Source organism: Phalacrocorax aristotelis, chromosome 1 (genome assembly GCF_949628215.1).
Source record: "Phalacrocorax aristotelis chromosome 1, bGulAri2.1, whole genome shotgun sequence".
NCBI classification, from domain to species: domain Eukaryota; kingdom Metazoa; phylum Chordata; class Aves; order Suliformes; family Phalacrocoracidae; genus Phalacrocorax; species Phalacrocorax aristotelis.
Window position 1 is genome coordinate 191771926 of NC_134276.1, and position 10234 is coordinate 191782159.

The following is a 10234-nucleotide window of genomic DNA, read 5'->3' on the forward strand; positions in this document are numbered from 1 at the left end:
TGGAAGTTCTCCTCAGTGTCCATATCCACTCTTGTCATGGGAAGGAGGTGTATCAGAAGACATCACTGAGCCCAGGTTCAAGAAAGGTCTCAACATACCGTTAACACTTGGTGCAATTACCAAAAAGGTCCATAAATGAGTGCAGAGACTCTGACAACTCAGCCCCTTTAAGGACAACAGAAACCATTTACTCAACATGTGTAGACGTGCGAGCACAATCCACAGCCATGAAGCCAGAGTTGTCGTTATAAGAAGATCAGCACCAGGCCAAAGAAGAAGTTGGATTGCATTCATATCCCCTGCCAATGTGGCAAGCGGAAGAGCAGTGCTAAAGCACCCAAAAGGTGATACAAAATATATCTGCTTCTGCAGGCACTGCGTTGTCATCACTGTAATCCCTGCTTGCTCCCAAAACAATTCTTTCCCCCTTTCCTACAAGCACAGTGAAAGCAAAGCAAAACAGATGGAAGCGTTGGGGAATTCAGGTTGGAAGGGTCCTCAGGAAGTCTCCAGGCCAACCACCTCCCCAGAGCAGACTCAGCTACAAGGTCAGACCACACTGCTCAGGTCTCCTTCCACTCTGCTCTGCAAAGCCCCCACAGATGGAGGCTAGGCAAACTCCCGGGGCGAGCTGTTCAACTGCTCGATTGTCCTCATGCCGAGAAGTTTTCTCGTTGCGTGCGGTTGGAACTCACTGTGTTTCTCTTTATGCCCCTTGTTCTGCAGACAACATTGCCTCTCTTTCTCCCAACGCTTCCTCTGACAGCACCTAACGCACCAACTAAGCCTCCACTTAAAAAAGCCTCTCCTGCAGAGCAGCGGTGCTGCTGAGCTAATGGCAAGTTTCCTGCCGGGCCTGAGTCTGTGCCTGTGCCTGTGTCTCTGTCTCTCTGTCTGTGTCTGTGTCTGTGTGGCAAGGGGACACACAGAGTGTTTTCTTGCAGTCCTCAGCGTGGAAAGTATGTTAGCAGTTGAGGTATGAGATCAGCCAAGTGCGGAGCTGCTTTTACAAGTCACACAGGGAGCTCCTTCTATGTGGCCTCCTCTTCTTTTTCAAAGCTCATTCTCATGCCTCTCATCAATCACACCTGCAGACGACTAAGGAGACCCATGTGCCTTTTTGACAAACGTCTCACCTTTTGCACTGATCTTGAGCATGCCCATCAGCTCCCTTTTTGTGATAAAACTCTACCATCTCCTCATGCTGTTTGGAGGCAGCAAGATTAAAGGCGGTATATCCCTCCTGAAAGGATAAATAATCCCACTTAGAAAAACACAGACAAGTGCTGCACCCTTCTGAAAGAGCTGCGTTACCCGAATGCCAAGGTTACCTGGTTCTGAGCATCGATATTGGTGTGATGCTCAAGTAACAGCCCCACTACAGTCGTATTAGGCGACAGGACAGCCAGGTGAAGGGCAGTGTTGCCGTCAACGTCTGCCAGATTTGGGTCGGCACCATGCTCTAGCGGAAGAGCCACACATTCTTCTTGCTGGCACTGTACTGCCTGGCCACAACACACAAAAAAAGAAAAGAGTTCCAACACTTACGTTTCATTCTGTCACAATTAATCCAGCTTCTGAACGCTGGGAAAGAAGAGCGTCTTCAAAGACTAGCTAACGTGCGCCTACTCTGTGCCGATTACAACAGACATGTTTCTACACAGCTCTGTGTAAAGAACCTTGGCAGACACCTCTCAGTTTATGCACAGTCGATAAGCCCCACTTACAAAAGCATAACGCATTCCACATACCTTCATCAGCGGCGATCTCTTGAAATTGTCAGCAGGGTTCAGCTGGCAGTTCTCTTGTACTAGAAATCTAACGTCATCCACCTGGCCGTTCGCACAAGGGAGGTGCGGAGGTGTCCTAAAAATTAAGCATATGAGCTTAACATAGACAGACAATGAAAGAACCGAAGCTGTGTGTCCACCCAGCCCTGGGGACGCTGCCCAGACTCTGCTCCTCCCGCTTGCTGCTGCTGCTGCAATCCTGCCCTGATCACCCACTGGGCAGAAGAGGACTGGTGATGCCTGAGCAGCTGCAGAACAACTTCGCAGTGGGACCGCAGCAAAGCGGCAGGTTAACGGCACACACTTCCATCAGCACTCGAGCCGACCTGGCAGCTCCAAGCAATGAAGAGCTCTCGAGCCCACTGTCCCAGGTGACAGGGCAAATCTCACTTGTCAGTGATTCGCTTGAACGTGATGCTACCCAAAGCCTGAAGGGCAAATGCTTCAGCCTGGCACCCAAAAGTTGCCAGGGGCTTGGTCGCGTCATGCTGATTAGCAGACTCTGTGGCGTAACGCACTCCTTGTGCTTGAGAGAGGGCTGCTGAGGACTAGCGGAGCTTGGCTCAGGACCTCCCGCAGCAACAGCCGCCAGAAGCAGCCAAGGTGTCCGCCAGCAGCCCATAGCCCCTCACCGCTTCTCCTCATCTCGCTTGTCCATGCCGACTCTCTTCAGCCACCTGTGCCACCGCCTCAGCCCGGCCAGGTCGCCGCAGGCAGCCGCGCGGTGCAGCCTGCCCGCGTCCTCGTCCCGGAGCTCGTAGGCACCGGTGGCGGTAGCGCACGGCTGCCCAGAAGCGCTGCCGGAGGGTGACTGCTGCCGCTTCTTGCTGAAGAGCCCCATGACCCTCTGCATGCTGCGGCGCACGCTGCGGTACATGCTGTGGCACGGGCACTGCTCTGCTGGGAGCAAGCAGCAGCAGGAGGCACCTGGCGGACTCTGCTGGGCCCAAGGCAAAGACAAGGATGAGGGAAAGGATGAGGCCAAGGCCAAGGCAGATGCCGAGGCTGAGGGCGAGGCCGAGGGCGAGGCCGAGGAGAGGCACCAGGCAGACGAGCTCGCCCCGAGCACTGGCCGCGGCGGGAGCCCCTGAGGCGGGGGCAGGGACGCACTAACGCTCCGAGGCCGGGACGTGCTGCCGCTCCCACAACGGCGGCGACAGCACTGAGCGCCGGCTCCCTGCGCAACGGAGGCGGCGCGCGGTCACGGGGGCGTCACAAGGGGGCGTCACAGAGCGCGGGTGACGCCGGCGTGCGGGCTGTGCGGAGGCGGGTGCGTGGCTGCGGAGGCCTGGTGTGCGGGTGTGAGGGCGGCCCCGCGGGGCTTGTGAGGGCTGCAAGGGGCGCTGCGGGGAGGGGCTCTGCCTGCGCGACAGGTGCCCCGGGGAGGGTCCCGGGCTGCTCCCGCCTGGCGAAAGGCTGCAGCAGGTGCTGGGGCAGCTCTTGCCTCACCTGCACCTGGTTTGTCCCTCAGTGCTTGGCCAGGGTGCCTGAGGAAACGCATCCCAGGACAGGGTGCTGGGCCATCTTGTCTGTCTTCCTAGAAAGGTTGGACTAGATGATCCCTGAGGTCCCTTCCAACCTGTGATTCTGTGATTCGGTGATCCCTGAAGTGAGGCTTGAGGTAGGATCAGAGCCCAGCTTGGGTGGTCCGGGCCCACGGGAGCTCTCAAGAGATGCCCGCTGACTGCTCTAAGCCTGCTGTGCTGGAACTCCAGGGCGATGTGCTCTCCTCCAACAAAAAGGCGGCCTGAACTTCCTGCAGTGTGATGAAACTCAAGGGCCCCATCTCGCTGTGCTGGTGGCTGCTGCTCACCCTCACGCACAGAATCACAGAATGGCTAAGGTCCTCTGGTCCGAGTGCACTGCTCGAGCAGGGTCACCTCGAGCCCATTGTCGAGGACTCTGTGCAGCTGGCTTGTGAATGTCTCCAAGCATGGAGAGTCCGCAACCTTCCTGGGCAACCTGTGCGAGTGCTCTGTCACCCTTAGAGTAAAAATGTGTTTCCTGATGTTCCGGGGGAAGCTCCTGTGTTTCAGTTTGTGCCCCTTGCCTCTTGTCCTGTCACTGTGCACCACTGAAAAGAGCTCTGGACCCTCCCTTCAGGTATTTATATACACTGATGAGATTGCCCTTTAGCTTTCTCTTTTCCAGGCTGAACATTCCAGCTCTCTCAGCCTTTCCTCTTGTGAGGTGCTTCAGTCCCCTAATCAAATTAGTTAGTCCTTTGTTGGACTTTCTGCAGCATGTCCCTGTCTGTCTTGTACTGAGGAGCCCAGAACTGGACACGATACTCCCCACACCATTGCTGAGTAGAGTGGAAGCATCACCTCCCTTGACTTGCTGGCAATACCCTGTCTAAGGCAGCCCAGGGTACCATCTCCTTTCTTTGCTGCAAGGAGACACTGCTGGCTCATGGGTAACTTGGTGTCCACCAGGAAGGACCTCTTGGTCCTTTCCTGCAAAGCTGCTTTCCAGGGGGGTGGCCCCAGCAGGTGTTGGTGCCTGGGGTTGATCCTCCTCAGGTGTGGGACATTGCACTGTCCCTTGCTGAAGTGTGTGATGGTCCCGTCAGCCATTTCCCCAGTCTGTTGAGGTCCCTCTGGATGGCAGCACAACCCTCTGCATATCAGCCGCTCCTCCCAGTTTTGTGTCATCAGCAAGCTTGCTGAGGGTACCCTCTGCCAGATCATTAATGAAGAATTTGAACAGGACTACTCACCCCCCACCCTATTGTAACTGCTCTCAGCTCCCGTTGCGCCACATGCCAACACGGAATTGCTGTTCTGCTGCTGCTCCACCAGCCAAGAACTTTTCCCTCTCACTGACAAGGCAGCAGCACAGAGCACGTTAGGAACAAAGCTGAAAAGAGGTCATGTCCCAGTCGATCACAATGAGAACACAAAGTGAAGGCCAAGATATTCTGCACCTGCTTTCTCTGTGGAGAGATGCTAGAAAGTACCAAAAGCTGAACTTCCCTTTGACCGCTCTGGTGCGGGCTGGAGAAATTTCTTAACGTCTTTTCCCTTTGTGGGCTACCAATCGGTCAGCTCCCCATGGGATCAAAACCTGTGGGATTTGCCGGTGTTTCATGGCTACGAGAAGCTCACCCACTGCCTTCTGCCTGGACCACAAGAAGTATTGCTGTAACATACAGAGGATCCTGGGAACTGATGTTTAGCCATACCTCAACTCTAGTCCACACCAGACCTTAACACGGTTGTGCTTCAAGCCTAGCCAGCGCCAGAAGAAATGGACACAGATGCATGCTGGCCATTTGCCTGGCCTCCAGGACAGGCTGAAGATGCGGCTGTGAACTGAGCTGAAGTGAGCAGAGGAGAGCTTTTGCTCAGACTTAGGGCTTTGCTTCTCTTTCACCTTCGAAGTTGTCAGCATAACTGATTTTCACACAGACTGAGGACAGAGAGAGAGTCTTAACTGCCTGCCTAGGGAGAAAGCCCGAATCAGTCTTGGAAGAATATGACTTTCCTCACCCATAGCAGCGAGGTCCAAAGAACTTAAATTTTTTAACAAACACAGCAGTTCTCCTAAAATATCATGACAGTTCTAGCAGTCGTCACGATTTTGCAGCAACCAGACAGGTTCTCTTCTGTGCTAGAGGCATGTGGAAGGAATAAGAGGGTACAGCAACGTGAACAGGGAGGGGAGAAGCAAAGCCAGCAGGGGGAACAGAAGAAAACAAAGACACGTACTGGATTACAAAGTTTGTTAAATACCAAGTTGGAACAAAATACTTGAAATTAAATGCAGGGTGCTAGCAGCACAAAACGGTTGTCTTCCTGCCCAAGTGGTGGCTGTGGATCCTTTTCCTCGCTGCCTGGCCACTCCAGGCCCTGAGTTAGTGGGTGGAAGGGAAACGCTTCATCTCAGCATAACTCCTCTGTGTTTTCTGGAACTGGGACTTCTCTGCTCCAGCATTTTCTGATTGGTAACGATGTCGCCTCCTCTGCTGTGAAAATAGGGAAAAGCAGTTGACTCATTCTACAATACCACCTTCTAAACACGAACATAGCTCTGATACATGGCTGCTTTAGCAACAGATCTCAGTAATGACTGGAGAAGTAGATAAAAGGTGACACGCTACTGAACAGCCAGAGCAACGTCAAAAGCCCTTCTGGGAACTCTACTCCTGGGTCCCCATGACAAGGGAAAGAAACACTGAGACAACTACCAGCGAGCAATAAGTTTCAGAACTTTTTCCTGCATCACCTGACCGCATTGTGCCCTGGGAATCAACGACACCGTTTAGAAAAGCAAAACCTGAACTGCCACCTGCTCAGCTGGTGCCTAAGACAGGGCTCAAGGGGTGATCTTGGGCAAAGCCAACTTAATAGGGTTGTTCTGAGATATGGCCGTGTTACTTCCTTCTCTTCCTGAGGAGGAGTTCATCTGTCAGACCGAGGAGATGCTGCCACAGCCTTGAGCTGCAGCCCAGCCTGTGCTGGGCCTCCCTGCTCTCAGCCCTGACCCTCACCCATGGACGTAATGTCCTGGTTGGATTGCGGACCTGCGCGTCCCCATGGACTGGCCTGGTGATTTGCCCTCTTGGTTGGGCCCGCTTACTGTCACTGGACCTGTTCTGCTCTTCTTGCTGAGGGCCTGTGGGACTGTTCCCTGGCCCGTGAGGTCATGGACCCTGCCAGCCTTGCTACAGCTCTCGGATCGCCCTTGCAAATGTGCCTTTGCAGATACCAAACTGCACATTCATTGTTCCCCATGAAGACAACTACAACAGTGTTTATCATCATCTACTACTACTGCAACAACAGAAGGAACATCAGGAAGAGAACAGGTGATTGACTATACCAAAAACAGATAGGAAAAAGGTTATACACGTCTCAGAAGAAAGAATAAACCTGGACAACCAAAAGAAAATCCCCAAGAGAACCCCAAACAAACTAGGGCTCACCTTTGTTCTCAATCTGCCAATTTCATTGACTAGTTCAGAGCAGCTGTTCTTCATTTCTCCCTGTAAACTGAGCTGGGACTCCATCTCTCTCTTCTCATACACGCTTAATTCCTTCGTAGTTCTGCTCAGAAGCCTGCTTAACCTACACAGCAAATTAATCAAGGAAACAATGAAGCAAGGAACGACCGGCCTTTTTCACATACTCTCACGTAAACAGTGCAGACATGGCTCGCTTCATCTTCAGCATGCTTGGTGCAGCAGGAATTGCTGAGAAAAGCCAGCATTCCCATGCCACAGGTGTCTTGGTATGGTCCAGATTTTGCCTAAAAGGAGTAATAAAGTACCTCCTTCCCCTAGAACTGCAGGGCAACCTGTACTTGCAGTTTGTTTGGCAGGTATTGAAAACTATAGGCTCATGCACAGAAGTGCCTTGCAAGAACTAACAGGAGGCTTGAATTTGCTCACAAACGGCTACGTATGCCTGTTTTTATGTTGAAGTCCAATAAGGCTTGGCTTCTACTCAGGGATACCTCTTCACCGTACTAAAAAGTCGTACCTCTCACAGTCTTTCTGCAGTTCGAAGTTTATTCTCAGTTCTTCACACAGATGCAATTCGTCTATGCATATCCCCTCTACCAGCTTCCTCACTTGCTGTCCTTTACTGTCATGCTTTCAAGATAGAAAAGGTACATGACACACAGAGCGTAGGAACAATATTGACGTGCAGTACGTGCAGCTAGCGTTCTCCACAGAGAAGCTGCAGTACTTCTCTATCTGTTGCCTCCTGCATGACCCCCAAATGATGAGTTACTCAGTGCCTGAATGGCAGGAATAACAGAGCAAGCCGAGCGTTTACAAACTCGACAAAAAGGTGAACATGGTTCTCCTGGGTATTGGCTAGGTGTCTGGAGAGTTTTCTGGGCTCACCTGTTCCAAGAGTTCAGCCTTTGCCCTGCCACTCTGACCAACACGCTCTTCGAGGTGGGATCCTGACTTCAATTGCTCTTCCCACGTGCTGTGCAATTCCTTTGATGTCAGGGCCAGCATGTTCTGCTTTTGCACCTGTGAAAGCAACAGTGGCAAGAGGGAAAACTAAGGTGACCAGGAAGACAACACTGCAATAGAAAGCAGTAACTTAAATGGACACGGGGATAAGCTCTCCTCTCCCCATCCAAGATCTATGGTTAAGGTTAATGCGGAGTGTAAAACACACCTCAGGAAGCATAACCAAGAACAGCAATTGAAGCTGGTGGAAAGAATGACGCTCTAGAAGTGACAGGTAATGCAGTTCATAGTAATACATACTTCATAATACAATAATTTCTCGCGTGCCTGCCGCTAGAAAATACCCTACCCTCTCTGCTTCTGTAACAGCTGTATGTCTTCTGAGAGGAAGAAAATGCTCTGCCCGCTACTGTACAGCGTCACCTCACCTAATTATTCTTTACCTCAGCCCCCTGCGTGGCGGATGGAACCAGCGCCCATTCACAGGTGGGAAAGGAGGCTAACGTGGTCTCAAGGGCAAGCTGTGACAAAGCTGCTAAGGTAACATGGATGTCCCAAGTCCCGTCTCCTCTCTCAGCTTTCAAACACAGGTCTCCCTCCTGCCCACAACATCCATCCGATACACCGTCTGTCGTGGTTTAACCCTGCTAGGCAGCTAAACACCACACAGACGCTCGCTCACCTCCCCCCCGCCGGCCTGATGGGGGTGAGCATTGGCAGGGTAAGAGTGTGACAACTTGTGGGTTGAGATAAAGACATAGGTTTCATAGGTAAAGCTAAAGCTGCATGCGCGAGCAAAGCAAAATAAGGAATTTGTGCAATACTTCCCATCGGCAGGCAGTTTTTCAGCCACTTCCTGGAAAACAGGACTTCATCACATGTAATGGTTACTTGGAAAGACAAATGCCCTATCTCCAAACGTCCCTGATTCTTACGGCTCCATCTTTTATTGGTGAGCATGACGTCACATGGGATCGTCTTTTGGAGTCAGCTGTCCTGGCTGTGCCCCCCTGCTCCAGCTTCCTGTGCACCCCCAGCCTACTTGCTGGTGGGGCAGTATGAGAAACGGAAAAGGCCTTGACACTGTGCAAGCACTGTTCAGCAATAACTAAATCATCCCAGTGTTGTTAACACTGTTCTCATCACAAAGTCAGAACATAGCACCAGACAAGCTACTATGAAGAAAATGAACTAGTACCAAATCCTTGCCTTTTACAGCATTAAGTAGGACTTGCTATAGTAGCATGGGAAAACTCTCAAAACCAGAAGGCTGGGGAGTGGACCAGGCCGTTTTCTGAGCAGCCTTTATTCAGAAGAACGCAGGAACTGAGGTCCCCGTGGCTCTCCAGGAAAACCTCATCTTAAAATTTTCCCGCAGAAGCAGTGAACTAGGCTCAGGAAATCACAAGAAGGGAAGTTTATGAGCAGCTTACTGAGGCAGAGGCTTGCAGGTCTCTCTGAAGGGCTTCAATCCTATTGCTTTGTTGCTGGACTGTGGCTTCCAATCTGGCATTTTCAATTTCAAGGCTTAAAGAGAAATACAGGTCTAATTATGGAAATGCCCCAGAGCACCAAGTCTGAAAGAACAGTGTGAAATACCATAATCTAAACGAGGCGCATCCAGCAAAATCGTGTATTAACTTGCTGTGATGCTACAAGGCTCTCCTGTTGTTTTCGCACAGTCCCAAAAAGCGACAGGCACCTTGCTTCACTGTGTTATTCTCTTACCGTTGCACGTGTTCCTCCAGTTGTTTTATAGTGGTGTTAGTCCCAGAAGATGCCAACAGGAGGTCCTGCAGTTTCTGGGACGAAGCTATTACTTCTCTTTCCTTATTAACCAAGGCCGTCTGCAAGTCATGAACACAACGCTCGGACTGAAGATGCTGTTCTTCCAGCTGCCGCAGCTGTAAAATCAGAGTAAGAATCCACAGTAGTCAGGTGAGCTTTGACAGAGAGGAGTCAACTGCTGCTGCAGGATTCAAGCACTGCATATATCTGCACGTGGCCTCTCCTCAAAGAACTGTAATCATTTCAAGTACCCACAAACCTTCACTTCTACTAGCAAATGAACACAAACGGTGTTACTTTGTTATTTTTATACTGGCCTCTCCCGTCCCTACATTGGTTTCCTATAGCACAGTTCTAAGCACCGACACGGACCCTCACACCCTTCCAGTGACTCGTGACACTCTTTGTATCCGCTTGTTTGCTCCTCCATTGAAAATGTGACTTAAATAGTTCATCCTTCTCCTACAGCTTCTTCACAGCTCCCTCCCAAGGAGATTTAAGATGATTTTTATTTCAGAGCTCTGAGGCCTCCATGCTTCCATTTTTGAAGAACGCTGCAAAATGTGGTCCCTGCCTCAGAAAGCGGCTTCGAGGTCACTTGCCAGAAGGCTGCTTAAGGCTGGCAAATTACAGCAGGGCCAAAGAAGCAGGAAAGAAAAGATGCAGAGATGCTGCTTTGCGTATACAGTGCAAACACACCACGTACAAGCAAGCTCTGCTTCTT